Consider the following 17358-nt stretch of genomic DNA (forward strand, 5'->3'; position numbering starts at 1 on the left):
GTCTAACATCAAGGGGATCCAGAAGCCTTACACCATCAAAGTGCATTAAACACCAGGAAGATCCAAGATCATCTCACTGTAAATTGTTATTTGGGGTGCTAAGGATCTATTCTTAATCCTGGGATTTGGCAGTAATATTAGGATGCAGATTATACAAAAACAGTAATAAGAGGGAGCATGTGTTCATTTATCCTTTTTACCATGTGATTTTTGTATGTTTATAAACCTGAAGAGTGAGGTGAACTAGTTTTGTGTGATTGTCAGTTTCTGGAAGTATCTCCTATGGGCTTTGCCCACACTGTGTGTTCAGTTTCCAAGTACTCTTTTTCGCCTTCAAAAAATGGCTTCATGAGAAGTCTGCAGCCTGGAAAAGGGCCCTCACCAGACCATGCTGCCACACTGACCTTGGACTTCCAGCCTCCAGAACTGTAGGAAATAAATTTCAGTTGTCTGTTTAAAAAAAAATGGCTTCGGACTCATTGCCAGAAGATTTTGGTTAGTGGTGGTAAATAATGACCAGAGTAGATTTTAAGAAATCTTATGCCAAGGTGGTACTTTTACAGGCCAAATCTGCACTAGAGGCTCTTGAAATTCTTTTGCTTTAGGAGGTACGTGCTTCGGTTTCACCATTTCTTTTTGTCTTGTAGTTTTCCTAAAAGTTATTTCTATTTCCAGTAGATTTTGTCTGTATGATATCAGCACACAAGCTGCCCTTTTTATGTCTTAAATTACTTACCCATCTTACATTTACACACTAGACTGGTTTACCTGACAGTGTGTGTTCAAATAAAAAATAGTTTCATTATCCCTTATCCATAATTTTGAAATCCAAAAAGCTCTAAATACTGGCAGGTACTTTTTTGATTGCTGCTGTTATTTGTCACAAACTAATTTGGTGGCAAAACCTACACCGAGCTGATGTGAGTCTAATTATAGACTTTATTTTATTCAATATGAGAATCCTCAAGTTTCTTTAAATAAATATTAATGGGTTTGTTTAGGGTGTGACTCTAGACACTTCTGGGCACATATGTACCATACTGCCTTTCTAAAATCTGAAAAATTCTGAACTCCAAAGCAATTTGGCCTCAAGAAATTCAGATACTTGTAACCTATATTTGTAAATATGATATTTGAAGAACATACTGATTTTCACAGGATAATTTAAATTTTTAGAAGTTTTTTTATTCATACCATTCTTTTATAAAATGAGGAATTGCTTTTAAGCAAAGAAGTACCCACCTATTTTTGTTTGTTTAAATTCTGGATGTTGGGTGGTGTAAAGAAGGAAGGTTCAGCTTCTTCTGTTCCCCACAGTAAAAAAGAACATTATCATAATGTTAATGGATGTTTTTTATCTGAAATCCCAACATTTTATAACATACCTTGTCAAAAGTAAAAAAAAAAAAAAAAAAAGCGGATTTTATCATTGAAAAATGTTCCCAGGGACTTCCCTGGTGGTCCAGTGGTTAAGACTCCATGCTCCCAATGTGGGGGGCATGGGTTCAATCCTGGGTCAGGGAAGTAGGATCCTGCACACTGCATGGTGTGGCCAAAAATTAAAAAAAAGAAAGAAAGAAAGAAAAAATTTCCCATTTTAATCATCAGAAAATAGAGATTAGATAGTCCTTTAAGGGTAATGCATGAAAATGAGTTTTATTGTTATTCTCTTAAGCCCATTGCTTCTGTATGAAAGAAGCAGAATCAATGGAATCCATTGAGCAGGATCTGCATGCCAGGCAACATGACAAGGGTTTTGTATATTGTTTCATTTTATTTCATCTGAACAACAAACTCTGTGCAGTTGTACCATGCCTCTAATGTTGAAAAATCATTATTTAGGGATAGCGATAAGGCAAAACAAAACCCATTTCTACAATTTAGATATTTTATTCATTCCAATTTTATTCTCTGTGAAGTAAGGATAAAACTTCTTTGGTCCTACTCTTGGTTACTTTTTATGATGTCTAATTCCAGAGGGTGAGCTGGTCTTTTGAAAGGTAAGGCGGTCTGGTTAGGATCAGTCTGCTGGACCCCCTAGTACCAGATTAATATTAATAGAAGTGGACTTTGAAGTCTTTTGCTCTCCTCTGCCTCACAAACTTTCCTATTTCACTTTCTTCATAAATTTTATTTTGTTCTGTGAAGTCCTTATTTTGACTCCAACAAGCCATTATATTTTTGAGATTGCATTTGTGATAGATCCATAGCTGTTTAGACTGTGGTAAGCTATTAGTTTCCAAGGAGAGTCAACCAAAATTCCTAACTCACTTTGCTGTAGTCCTTGCATTTCAAATTAAATATGCTTGTGATATTCTCTTTTGTATGTAGAATCTGCGTGACCACATGTTGCATTATTAATGGCCTCCCCAAGGCTTTGCTTCTTGCTGTGACTACTTCAGTTATCTCAGAGTTTAAGCTCTTCATCTGGTAGAGTAGGTGGGGCACTTATGTTTCTGGCATGACTTTCTAGCATAGCAGGAAAGAAGCCTGTTCTGAAGAAAATAGGGGTCCTCTTAAGGTGGGGTAGAGTTCCTTGGTAGGGAGTTCTGGTCCATATGGAGACAGACACTTCAAGAGAGCCTAAGGGTCTGGAAGAAAAGTTAATTCTGAAGGACCCCAGAAGCCCAAGGAAGACACTTTTACATCTGACAGACTGGCCAAGAATTGAACATGAAGAGGAGGTAAACAGTCTCACAAGGGAGGAGGGTTACACATGGGCAGGATTGCAGGTGAGGCTTCCTGCCTCTGTTCAGTGTGGCAACAAGAGATAGTAGGGCTTTTGACCTACAGACAAATTAAATGCCAGCTGTCAAAAATGTGAGCTTTATGGCTGAGTCTTTGCAGTTGTGTGAGATGGAAAACATATTTGTGAGAAAGCAGCTAGGAATGGAAAGTCTGAATTAAAATTAATTATTGTTTGAAGGAAAGATAAATGCCTATTCTGATTGAACCGGAGGCTAGCAGTGAATCTATTACACGAACATATCATCACTGTCTGTTTCATTGTGTACTTCATTTGCCTACGAAATAAAACTTGTTTTCTTTTGAAAACCATCTTTAAAATTTCTGTGTGTTAGCAAAAAAATTGGAAATGGCCTAAATGTCCAACAACGAGGAAACAGTAAGGTAACTTATGGTATATCCATTACGATGGAACATTTATGCAGCTATTAAAAACGATGTTTACAAAGAATTTTAACGTTCTATAAAATGCTTATATTATAATAAGTCAAAAAAGAAGCAGGATACAAATGTCTGTAACAACATGATTTTATACAGAAATATACAAATATAAAGACAATAAGCACAAAAGGAGGGAAATGCATCAACATGTTTTAATAGTGTATTATCTCTTGGTGGTGAATTATGGATAATTTTTATCCCCTCATCTACAGTTCTCAGTTTTTGCCAGTTTTTCTATAATGAACATCTATTACTTTTTTCTCAGGATAAATACTTAAAAAAATTCAACTTGCTTCTGAAATAGTTTTCTGACCTGACATATATTACTGACCAGAACCACTAGAAGACAACTTCATAAGACTACTATTGAGGCCACCAGTGCCACAAAATTATTTCTGATAAGAACCTTTATGGTTCATTTGTATTTCATTAAAAACATGTCATTGTGTGCTCTATCTGGGTTGCTATGATTTATTCCATTGATGGTCCAAAAAAAAAGATGCAGGCAGTGTCCTCTGTTTAAGGTTCTGGAAGCATCCCAGAGCAAGGGGGGAAGAGGTAGCTTTACCTCATGGGCTCCAGTCTTGTAATCTGGCTCACGATTAACTGACATAACCATATTCAGGAACAAGTAGGCCATAAACATGGCTTCTTCAGACCTATAGTTACTAACTCAGAGTTACAGTGTTAACATTTAATCTACTAGCTGTAAATTGCTAAATACTTTAACAAATTTATCACATTTTTTCCTACTCCAAAGGATGAGATTAACCTGACTTGGCTTTTAGGTGACTCTTACTTCTGTAACCAGTTGGTTACAGTTAGCACTATTGTGCTTACCTGCAACTCAATTTTCTGGCAGCCTATCTGCCTGGAAAATAATTGAGAATCAGGAAGTAAATAATAATAGTAACACGAATAACAATAGCTAACCCATATTGGGTACTTGTTATTGTTTTAAATTCTGTGGGGTACTTTACCTCATCATCTCATTTAGCCTTTACAAAAAACAAATGCAATTGTATTGCTCTCCCTAGTTACAGATGAGAAAACTGAGGCTCAGAAAAGTTGAGTAGCTTGTCCAAGGTCACATAGCTAGTTGCTCTGGAGCTAGAAACTGAACTACATTCCAAAGCCCAAACGTATACTTAACTATTAGAGTAAATAAAAAGTGCAAACTGATGTCACAGAGTGTCTATTCAGAAAATACTGGATTTTAAACTTCAAGTTCCCAAGTAAGAATCGCTCTATTTTTCAAATGACTTTAGCAGATTTACAAATAACATATTTGAAAAGAGGAAGAGAGGACTTCTAGAAGCAGGAATTGATAGCAAAAAAGAAGATATGGCTGTAGACTGATAGTAAGAGGAGCTGAAAAAAACTAGAATATATTCTCAAGATCTCTGAAAGCATTATATTCTGGATTGGTTAGGCAAGGCCTCCTGTTCACTTTATTAAGTGTACCAATGACTAAATATGGAACTTGATCATGGTAGATTTATCTTGTCAATAAAATGTTAAGTTCAATGTAGTCCTAATTTTTTTGACAAGTCTCTAATTTTATTATATAACGTATACATTTTAGTGAGAAAATATTAGAATCTACAGATGAGGTAACAAAATAAAAATCTTTCATGATCTCACAACCAGAGATAGCCACTGTTAACATTTTGAAAAAGCTACACAATATAAATACAAATGTAAATATAAATATGTATGTTTATGTTTGAACAAAATGGGACCATGCTTTACTTTTTAATATTGTCCTCACTATCGTGTGAGCATTTTTTAAAATGTTCTTTGATTATGAAAGTAGAGAGGTATATAATATATTTGAGAATGATTTTCTTCCAGAAAGGATTAAAAAAGAACCTGAAACATTTATTTGATGCTTTAAGGAAAAATGCATATTAATCCAGAAAATTATTTCATGTGAATCAGTTCATTTCTTAATTATGCTATATCAGTGAAGCACTGATGTACTTGAGTTATCTTCATGCCACAGAGCTCTCATTGTTCTCCTCTATTTAGATTAAACCTTTTAAAGTAACCTTTTTTTTTCAGTAAAGAAAAAAGGATCAATAATGAGAGTGATAATTTAAGAGTGTTTTGAAAGGAAGAGTATACATTCCCTGGCTGGAGCTGATGTAATTTAAAGCCATCTGCTTCTTTCACTTGAGATGCAGTTAGCTTTGTATCCATCAGCCTACTTAATTCAGGAGGAGGGGCAGGACCAGCTTCCAAAAGCTGTGTTTTCATTTGCTATTTCATTTGACAAAGATTTATCGAGCACCTACTTTGTGTGGGTCCTTGTGTTAGATGCTTATTTAATGCAAAGAGGTATAGGATGTGTCCTCTGTACTCAGAGAAGTCCAGTCTAATGATGAAAAAAAGCAAATAAGAAGGTAATTGCCATTCAGTATGATAGGTGCAAGGAGAGAAGTGAGCTTAGGAGACTAGAGAAGCACATGGTCAAGCTTCTTTGGCCATAGAGATGCCTGCGTGAAGTGTCTTGAGAGTGAGAAGGTAGGTGAGTGATGAGGGGAAGGAGGGTGATGAAGTATGTTTCAGGTAGAGGGACCACATGCATAAAAGGTTTTGGGGACTACAGAACAAACATGCTGTGTTTAGGGTCATGGAGATTAGGATCTAAGGCAGAACAAATCTTGAGAATTGGCCATGGCCTATCAAAGAGGCATTGTATGCCATGCTGAGGAGTTGGAATTTTATCCTAAAGGAATGAGGAGTCACTGAATATATTGTCAGTGGAGCCTTGAGGAGAACAGCTGTGGTTTTGAGAAATCACTCTGGCAGCTGTATGAAGAGGCTCTCAGTTGTGATAAGAAACGATCAGGATCTGAACTAAGGTGCTGGAGAGAAAGTAGTTGAACTGATTAACTTGCTGATTGTTGGATGTGGGAGGCAAGGGAGTGGGTGGGAGAGAGGGTGACATCATCATCTCCAGGGTAGGTGATTGGGTACACGGTGGTGTCTTCTACAAGTGAAGAATGCAGGGAATGAAGCAGATTGAGAGGGCAGGTCAAAGATGATGAGTTTGTTTTGAATGTACTCAGCAGGCAGCTGGATGTGTGGGTCTTGAGATGAGAGACAGCTGTGGACCAGAACAATAGATTTGGGGTTGTCTGGGAATACAAGTGTGAAACCAGGGAGTGGGGTAGGCTTACTCAGGAAGTGTCTGTGGATTCAGAGGGGTCCTAGAGGACCACCATCATTGAAAGGATCAGCATAGAATAAGGGTGTGGGCTCTGCTTCTGGGTTCAAATCCTAGCTCCACCAGTTACTAGGGCAAGTTACCTATTCTCTCTGTCCTTCAGTTTCCTCATCCATAATATGGAGATGGTACATATTTCAGTCATAGGGTAGTTGTGAATCATAAAGAGTTAATATATTAAAGTATATGTAGTAGACTGGCTTGTAGTAAAAAAAAAAATTGATAGCTGTGGCTTTACTCTAACATTATAATGATTAAGGGAAATTTGGCCAAAAAAAAAAAAAAAGAGTTAGTGAAGAATACAGAATAGGTATTGTCAGAAGGGTAGGGGAGGACATCTGTGAGGGAGGACGGGGGTCATAAAAATTAAGGTGGACCAGAGGAAGATGAGTTGTATCAATGGTACAGGAAAGACAAGCCACGTAAGAGCTAGAAAGTGTCCTCTGTTTTTTTGTTACAAGAGTTTGCTGGTGGCCTTGGTGTGTTGGGGTCCAGATCCTGATCCTGGCCTGAGGAATGAATGGAAGCTGAGAGTGGAGTGAGCAAGTGGAGACCACTTTTCTAAGGGGCTTGACTGAAGCCAAAGAATAAGGATGGTGGTCAGGGGGAGATAGAGAGTTGAGTGAATATTTATGGTTGTTTTAAAGTATGGATGAGGGGACTTCCTTGGTGGCGCAGTGGTTAAGAATCCACCTGCCAATGCAGGGGACACGGGTTTGAGCCCTGGTCTGGGAAGATCCCACATGCCTCGGAGCACCTAAGCCCGTGCACCACAACTACTGAGCCTGCGCTCCAGAGCCTGTGTTCTGCAACAAGAGAAGCCACCGCAGTGAGAAGCCCACACACCGCAACGAAGAGTGGCCCCCACTCGCTGCAGCTAGAGAAAGCCTGCACGCAACAACGAAGACCCAGCACAGCCAAAAATAAATAAATAAATAAATAAATAAAAATGTTTAAAAACAGAAGTAAAGTATGGGTGAATCTAAAGCATTTTATATTAGTTAAGAAAGAACTAGGACAGAGGAGAGGACTGAGCATTGAATTAAAGGAACCCCTCATTTATTCATCAGATTTCCCTCAGTATTTTCTGTGTCTGGCACTGGCCCGTAAGCTGAGTATACTCTCAAGGAACTCTGGTCTTAGGCTGTGTATGAAGGTAGGTGGCCAGAAGTCTAACATCCTTGTGTTCCGGCTGACGATGAAGTAAGGCATTGGAGGGACTCTGCCTTCTCATGGCTAAGAACCTCTCCTGAGAGTATTGGTCTGGGTTAGGGGTAGTAGGACCCCTGGGTGTTGACCTGAAGTATATGAGATCATCTCAGGAGTTTCTTCAGCAGGTCAGACCACCGTGCAGGGAGCCTCCTGAGTGAGGAAAACCCCCCTGCAGTCATGCTGACCAAGCTATTCCCTACATGACCACTGGTAACACCTTTCATTTGGATACTTTCTCTTTCAAAGGCACAACAGTGTATTGGAAAGAACATGAAGCTAGATAACAGAAAGCTTACTTGTTTCATTCATTCATTCATTCAAAACTATGCATTGAGCACCTACTGTGTGTCAGACAATATGCTATGGGCTGGGATTGCAATGGGGTCAGGAGAGGTGGAGTGCGTGCCCCAAAAAGCTTGCATTCCTGTGAGGGAGACCAGCATTGAAACAAACAGTCACGCTCCTGTAGGGAGAGCAGAGGCCCGCAGTTCTGTGCAGAGAGGTCAGGGCATCTTCCTGAGGAAGTGCTGGCAAGACTGAGCTGGAAGATAGGTTGGGATTAGCCAGGTGCAGGGAACAGGGGGCAGAGCTTTCAAAGTAGAGGAACCAGCATGTGTGGAGTTATGAAAGAGTCTGGTACTTTCCAGAACCTGAGAGAAGTTTGGTTAGGCTAGAATATGGAGGCTGCTCTTCGTCCAACTAATTAAGTGATATTGGGCAACAGTGATGCTGATCTTCTGTCTCCTGCTCTGTAAGGGCAGAGGTGGGAGAAGGACGCCCCCGGAGGCTGCTGTTCTCAGAACGCAGAGATAAAACGGGATTTGTGGGAAAGGACTCGGAGGACCATACGTAAGATGGATTAGGGCACAGGGAAGACAAGGGAGAAACTAGAATCAGGGTGGTCTGTTGGGAAGTTACCTGTTGATGAGACTACTGCACTGGACATGTGAATGGAGAAAGGAGTGGACTGGGAGAAGAGATCAGTTTGTTAAAGAACAGGAGATGCTGGGATGAGCAATTCCTTGAAAATTCCTGCAGGGAGGCTCACTTGAGAAGGATCATCATGATGTAACGGAAATGAACTGAATTTTCAAAGGGACACATCTTAGAGGACAGCAGCTGGAAAGCTAACAAAGAGATGCAGAATGTATATCCCTGGAGAGAACTCAATGAATTTGTGTCAAGGAATTTTAGAAGGGAGTGTTTGAAAAAATTAGATTGAACTCTAACTTTCCTCTGATGAATGCTCTTTTAAACCCAGTGAATTGGGTCAATTCTAGGCTTAACAATAAAGAGCTACAAAGTGCTGTTTGTGACCGGCCAGAGCAAACCGGCTAAGTCCTAGATGCTGTTCTAGCAATGTTAGCCCTGATTTTGTCTATTTCATTTTTATTGCCAGTTGGTGACTACTAACAAATGTTTGAAGTTTCCAGTATTTTGTTTGGGGTAACATAGCAGGAGACACTCACATGGCCTTAGTAGAGTTAGTTGTTCCTGAGCAAATCCGGAGAGACTCGAATCTTGTGTGAAGGCTTTCTAGCAATTATTTGCAGTGGAGTGTGGGGAAATACAGCTCTGTTGATGTGCGTTTGAATTCTGAAAGAGAGGAAGGGTGCTGTGAAAATGCATCGCGCTGCATTTGTTAGGAAACGGGATTGCCCCGAGGAGCATGGCCAACGCCTGGTACAAGCTCACCACTGACCCACCCCGTGAGGACAGGAGGCGGGCGCAAGGTCGATAGGCAATCACAGCGCCGCCAGAGGCTCCCTGGCAGCTGGCCAGGCGGCACCGCTCTGCGCCTCCTTGGAATTCAAGGTTTCCTGAGCATGCGGATGGACGCCTGCCTGCTTTAGCATTAACAGTCAAAGAGAAGAAACTTGGGACCTTTAAAAAAATGCCATCTTGGTTTGTTATGATTGGACTTTGTTTTCATTTTTCTCAGTGGTCAGAGAATGTTGTTTCCAGCCAGAATATCCTTCCTATGTGTCCCTCAAAAGACTGATTTATGGTTGCTACGGGAACCGGATTATCAAATTTTGAAAATTAGTGTATTTTAGGTCCCTAGACACTGCAACACTGTGTGTGTGTGTGGTTGCTTCTTCCATTTGGAGAAGGAAAGAATAGAATCTTTTTCATCTATTTTTATTAAATAAAGTGAAATATACACCTTTGTTAGGTGAATTGTGGAGTGTGTGGAGTAACATTTCATTCACATTTACTGTGTGTCTCCACTATCTCATTCCCATAGGGACAAATAAACTAAAATGCTGAGGAAGGGGGAGGTTACTTTATGTGGTTATAGCTCTATTCAAGGTTTCCTTTTTCACTTCTTTTAATGAAAAATTAAATGTCACTTTCTCAGTAAAGCTTCCAACTCCCCAAGATCTTGACCATTCCTCTCCCCCCTTCCTTATTCCACATTTTTCATAGCACTTACAACTATCTCAGAAACTATATATCTTGCTTATCTTATTTATTCAATATTTATTGTGCATTTCCTGCATTAGGATGTAAGCTTCATGAAGGCAAGGTATTTTGTCCGTTTTGTTTGCTGCTATATCCCCAGCATTTAAAAAAGTATCTAGCATGCAGTAGTTGCTAACAAGTGCTTGTTGAACAAATAAAAAAGTAATAATGTCATATTAATATTCATTTTATTGCTATATTGCTTTGCATATGCTCCACAGTAGTATCCATTGCTTTTGGAAATAGCTGTACTGTCCCTGTTCAAGTGGTGACGACATGCTAATCCCCAAAGAGTGGGGCATCATCCCTAACACCAGCCACTAGGATACAAAGATGAGTAGGAAGCAGGTGCTGTTCCACAGGGAGCTTACAGTGGAGGAAGGAGGAAGGCAGTCAGTGTAATGCTAGAGTCGACCTCTGGTGGCTTTGGCTGAAAGGTACACGTGTTTAGCCAGAACCTGTGATATGCCAGGCACCTTGCTAGTCCCTCACCATTATTCTCCTGTTTTTCTTTTTTTTCTTTTCTTTTTTAATGAGTAAGCCTTCTTTTTGACTCCTTCTTTTTTTTTTTTAATTAATTAATTTATTTTTGGTTGTGTTGGGTCTTCATTTTCTGTGTGAGGGCTTTCTCTAGTTGCGGCAAGCGGGGGCCACTCTTCATCGCGGCGTGCGGGCTTCTCACTATCGCGGCCTCTCTTGTTGCGGAGCACAGGCTCCAGACGCGCAGGCTCAGTAGTTGTGGCTCACGGACCTAGTTGCTCCGTGGCATGTGGGATCTTCCCAGACCAGGGCTCGAACCCGTGTCCCCTGCATTGGCAGGCAGATTCTCAACCACTGCGCCACCAGGGAAGCCCCTTCTCCTGTTTTTCTGATGGCAAAACTCAACTTCAGTGAGGTTACGTCAGTTTCCCAAAGTTGTACAACCTGGAGGTTAGATGTTAAGACTGGCTCTGTTTAGTCATTTCTTTCCCTCTAAAACCATCCTCTTTTACTGTTTTAAAAGTCTACAAACTATTTATGTGCTGTACCCCAGACAGTAAGTTCTGACATCAGTCTGCTTGGAGAACATGATGGGGTGAGATGGAAGGAAACTGACACTTTATAGCATCACGAAAGCATCTCAGTATGGAACTTATCTGTCTGGTCTGTTCATTTTTCTCCTGATTTACAATTGTAGAAAATTCAAAAGCAAAACTGAACTACAGTGTTTAGGGATGAATAACAAGCTGATGAAACTATAAAGATATACAAGGAAGTAATTACCCTAAAGTCAGGATAACTATTGCTCTAGAGAGAGGGGAAGGTCTTCTGAAAGGGTATTAGGGGTAGTTCTGGGGTAATGTCTGTGACCTGGGTGGTTGGTACACAGGTTTGTTAGGATGTGCTTGCACTTTGCCCTCACTTTTCTCTCTGTGTGTAATTGTTTATCACAAAATAACACGTCACTTCATATTTCACCGTTTTGCCTTTGAGGAGAAGTGAAATGAGGGAGGAATGTAGGTGTGAGGTTTGACTGTGTCAGGAAAGGCGGCACTTGAAAATCTGAGGTCAAAATGTAAAACCTGTGAAGAGAGAGAGCAAAAAAGCGGCTCTGTCTAGTCTTAAAGCCCAAGCTACAGATATCACTTTGCCTCCTTTGGTGGAGGAATGTTTAACTCTGTACAAATGCCTGTTGCCTCTTTCCTGGTAGTCCTTGGTGTAGGTGGCAACATGTGCTTTTAGGAGACTTAAGCTTAAAGACCTTTAGCCTTTATGAGGGTAGAGATTGTTTAAATTCACATAATTATTTCTAATCATTAAATATTCTGAAATAGTGTGACAAGGCCATTTTGAATGGGAACATTCGGGACTCATCCTTTAAGGCAGGGGTCCCCAACCCCCAGACCACGGACCAGTATGGGTCCGCGGCTTGTTAGGAACCAGGCTGCACGGCAAGAGGTGAGCGGTGGGCGAGCTTCATCTCAACAGCCTCATTCATTCCCCCCTGCCAACGTCCGTGGAAAAATTGTCTTCCAGGAAACCGGTCCCTGGTGCCCAAAATGCTGGGGACCGCTGCTTTAAGGGTCTTCTTTGCGAAGCCTCTGAGACCTCTAGGTAAAGTTCAAATGCTTTGTTTTCTAGGCGCCCACAGTACTAGCTTGCATACTTATTCACCATCAAATTTTTGGATAAATGTAGTTTTATTTAGATATCTCCTTCATCAGATGGGGGAATGCCTTAAAGGTTGGAATTTTTATCTTAACTCTCTGTGCCTAGTGATTTTGAAATGTTTGAGGAAAACAAATCCAAAGAAAGAATTCACAATTCAACCTATAAATCTATAGAAAGCATGCACTGCGTGGGTAAAACTGGTGTTTGTTAATCTCCATCGAATAAAGCAGGAGCTGGGGACAAAGGAAAATTGTGTTACGTTTGTGAACCATCCATGCAGAGCCGGACAGTGAGAAGATGTAGGAAACCTTGATTTCTAAAGTGGAAATGCTACTGACATTTGGAGAAAGTGAAAGAAACAACGTTCATAATTAGAATTCATGAATTACTTTATAATTGAACAAATGCTTTCACAAATGTTATTAATTATCATAAAATGCAGTGAGATAAAGAGATATAATCCTGTTTTACAGACAAGGAATCTTCAAAGAGGTTAGGATAACTGTGAACTTGACAAAGTCACACAGATGAATTATGGAGTCCACACAGAAACTTTCAATTCCAAATCCTGGACATCTTCCACTATACAATGTTCTTTCCAGAATAGGAGACTTTTATCTCAGTAAGAGTATGTAGGACTCTGACTTATGTTCTCCATTCATGGTATCTGCAAAAATGAGTTATATATTGTTTGGTTCATTTTTTTTCCTATTCCAAAATGCTTTCATGTATGGCTTAATAAGACTCAAATGCATGTTAAATCACATTTTATATTTTATTTTTCTTTCATCTGTAAAATGGGGTTATACCTCTCTATCTCACTGAGTAACTTGAAGTGCTTTAAAATAGATAATCTTGTGCAAAATCCAGATGGACACAAGTGTTTCATAAACTTAGAAATTGGTTTTATGTTCTTTTTTTGATTTGTATCTTGCGTATCATGACCTTTCAAAGGTTTGTGGTTAAACCCAGAGTAAAACTCTCCCAATGTTATTTGCCCAAGAAGCTATTAGTATGAGTTTTATATATATGACAGGAAGTAGAAGTAATCTTTGCAGATAACTATTAGTAGTATGAAGGAGCAGGTATTAATATGGGAAGTGACGGCTTCCTTAAAAAGACCAGGTGAACTTTCGACTTAAAGTTAATCCAGCAGGCCTGCAGGGACAGTAAAGAATAGACGGGAAGTCATGTTTCACACCTGCGTACTTAAAACATCCAAGTCTGATTTCCCTCCAGCATTACCAATTACACTGATTATAGTTCTTAGTTTTCTTGGCACTTCAACCAAGTTTCCAGACAATTCAAAGTAGTTAGATGATCGATCTGTGTACATATGCTTATTGATTGCACTTATCAAAAACCATAATGGAATAGTTGTCATAAAGATCTCGATTAAATAATACACAAGCTGCTATGGCAGACATCTCATAGTTGCATTTTGGCTGAATACACTGAGCTGCAGTTTTTCACTTCATATTGATTGGATAGCCTCGTGCTGTGTATGTGCCAGTATGTTAATCTGTGAAGCTAGGGTGAGAATGCTGGGAAAGTTCATGAATTAACTATTGATCTAGAATCTGGAATTCACTCAAGATAGTTTTTGAAGAACATAGGAGCCTCTGTAAGGATGACAAAATGTCATCAGTTGAAACTGGTTACAAATCTTGATAATTAAGAATACTAGTGTAGGGCTTCCCTGGTGGCACAGTGGTTGAGAGTCTGCCTGCCAATGCAGGGCACACGGGTTCGAGCCCTGGTCTGGGAAGATCGCACATACCGCGGAGCAACTAGGCCCGTGAGCCACAATTACTGAGCCTGCGCGTCTGGAGCCTGTGTTCCGCAACAAGAGAGGCTGCGATAGTGAGAGGCCCGCGCACCGCGATGAAGAGTAGCCCCCACTTGTCCCAACTAGAGAAAGCCCTCACAGAAACGAAGACCCAACACAGCCATAAATAAATAAATAAATAAAGACAAAGAAAAAGAAACGAACACTCTCTCAGCCTTGTTAAAAGAAAAAAAAAAAAAAGAATACTAGTGTAATCAGACTCTCTAGATTAGTAAGGGCAGGACTAGATTTCTACTTCCTTTTCTTGTTGTTAAAGAATAGCGTTCATACCCTTTGTTGAATCAGTGCTCTTTTATAGAGAAGCTCTTCTCATCTAAAGGAATAACGTAAAATACGGGGAAACTACATCAGCATGAAGATGTTCATAATTGCCTAGTTTATAGAAAGGAGAAGCTGAAAGAAGCCTATAGGACGTGATGCATCCACTTGACAGAATTTGGGAGGCATTGAAAGTTACGTTTATGAGGTCTTAGCAATGTGGAAACTGCTCTGATATGATGCTAGGTGAAAAATTATTTTACACAGGTAAAATTGTAGATAACTTACTATTATATTTTCACAAATATGTATATGAAAATAGATTTATGGAAAATAGTAGTCATTTAATTACTCTTATTATCAGCATTTTGCAGATCAGTGCTGTTAAGTAACTTGTCAAGGTCACACAGCTACTCAGTGAGAGAGTTTGGACCTGATCCCAGCATTGTCTGCCTCCCAAGACCATGCCTTACGATTATAGTAAACTTGTAATATTGCTTCTTTGACACATAAAAAATATATATCTATTATAAGGAAAATTAATGAGAAATCCAAAATGGTGCCATAAAAAGCTTTTCTTTGACTTAATTTGTTCAACTTTAATTTTCTTTCCACTTTCATTTTTTCCTATACTCATTCATTCTTCTCTTTCCTTTCCTATTCTTTTCTCCTTCCCCATACTTCTGTAGAAGAGGAAAAAGTTTTCCTTGACTCTTAAGGTCCTTGGCTGGGTCTGAAAATGAGACCAACAACGATTGACAGGACTAAAGCATACACACTTATTTAATATCAGTTTTATGTGATTCAGGAGCCTTCATAGGGAAACGAAGACCCAAAGAAATGGTAAACCTGAGTGTTTTTATGCTACGTTTGATGAAGAGCGGACATTTGTGGAAAGATATGGTAAGACAGAGTAGGAGATAAGTATAATAAAATGTGGAAACTTAGTGAGGCTGTTTCCTTTAGATTCTTCTCAAAGTCTCCAACTTGGCATGTTGGCATCTTGGATGTTCATTTTTCCTCCAGGTATAGGGAGGGTGCTTGTCACAGGAGGGTCTTAAGACCTGCTTCAGGGGGAGAAGGGAAGGTGGAGGGTTAAGGTCAGAGAACCTTCTTGCTTCTGCTCTTTTCTCAAACTTCTTCAGCTTAAAATATTCAATATGCCAAGATACTATATTTTGGGGCAGTGTGTTCTGAGTCTCATCACTTTCAGTTCTCAACCAGCAAGAGCCGTATTTCTACTAAGACCGTGTTCTGGTGGATAACTGAATCTCTGCCTCACCCAGCCTCCCCTCTGTTCCTGACTGGTCTTCTCCCATCCTTGGTCATTTCCTCTTGGATACCTCCCACCTATCTTAGTTTATTCCTTCTCTTCCACTGGAAGTAGCCAAGGGAATTTCTAGACCGTTTTTGTGGAAGGGTGGGGGGGCGGGTGACACTCATTTAGTCTCGTATATTTTAAATCTGAGCAATTGGAAATTTCTACTCCTGCTGTTTAGTTCTCATTTTAGGAGCTGCCTTTTTTGGCGGTAATGGCAGGAAGACTATTTTCCCTGGCCTCCCAGGGGTAGTGGGTAGAGGTGGAAGATGCTGGTGTTTATCTCATGTTTTTAATTAACATGTTTGTTTTTAGGGTGTCTTTTCTTCTCTGACATTTTTCCCTCTGGACTCAGCAAGTTTTTGAATCGTTGGTTCTCCTGCCATGAGAACATCCTTTGAGAGAGGCCCTAGAAAAGTTAAGAGACCCTGGAGATCTCAAGAGATGTTAATTAGTAGGAGTAAATAAATGGCTTGTTTATTTGTATGCGCATTTTAATGCTGTCCTTTCCTTTTTTAAATTAAGAAGTAGAAAATGTGCTTGTGCTTAAATGTAGTGTAAAGTTTCCCATATTCCTCTGGGTGTTGGTCTATTTTCCCTGGTTGCAGAAAATATGTTCAAAAGAGTTCTATCTCTTGAGAATGGCCTTCCCCCATTTTATTGCCTTTTATTGCCACCCCTACCCTTGCACAGAAATATCATCTGAATGGTAATAATATTTTATCTTCTGCTATGGTAACCATACTTGCTTATTTTCAAAAATTATACAGGACTAGAGTTGAAGAAAACAGAGGCTTGGGAATTGCCCATGATTTGCATAAAACTCTTTTCATCCAAAAGTATAAAAATTATAGTGACTGAGTTAGAAGGAACCTTTAGAATGTCTTCCCCATTCTTATCTTCAGGCAGCCTCACACTTAAGACTGCTCAAGGAAATGAAATGCTGGAAGCCATTAAAATTATTTTCAGAACTCTTCCTGGTATCCTTCTTCCAAAATATAATAAGTCAAGCTATTGGAACTTTCTTATTAATATTTTACTTAATCTCTTACAGCAGGATTCAAGCTTGTTATTTTACATCCTATTCAAGAGAAGCAGTATGGAATAGTGGTTAAGAGCATGAATTCTGGAGTTAGTCCACCTGGGTTCAGATCGTGGCTTGGCCACTTACTGCTGTGTGACACTGGGTAAGATAGTTTATTTCACTTGGCTGTAGTGTTCTCCTCTCTAAAACCAGGTAAAACTAGGTATGAGAATTTAGTGAGGTACTATATCTAAGATACTTAGAACAGTGCCTGGTACAGAGTAAGCACTAAATGATCTTTATGAGATTAATCTTACCATTAAAAGAGGAGAATGGTCTTCAAATTAGAAAGGGTAGAACGATAGTTGAAGGGGAATTGAATCTCAAGATGTCACGAGATAGTAAGAAAGCCCCAGTTTGAGGTTTTTAATCCTAGACTAATTACATTCCAGATTCTTGAGATAATGTGTGTAGGTTATGATAGAACCATTTTTGGTAATCATCTTGGAAGCTTGGAGATATTTCTGAAGACAATTAAGAAATAATTGGTATTTTCAAAAGCCATCCAACAAAACCTAATGATAAGGTTGTGCACATGATGGACTTGATTATAACACCGTTAGCTGGATTTGCAGATTTGTACTCATACAGTTACAGTGTTA

This window comes from Balaenoptera acutorostrata, chromosome 4 (assembly GCF_949987535.1).
Source record: "Balaenoptera acutorostrata chromosome 4, mBalAcu1.1, whole genome shotgun sequence".
Classification (NCBI taxonomy): Eukaryota; Metazoa; Chordata; class Mammalia; order Artiodactyla; family Balaenopteridae; genus Balaenoptera; species Balaenoptera acutorostrata.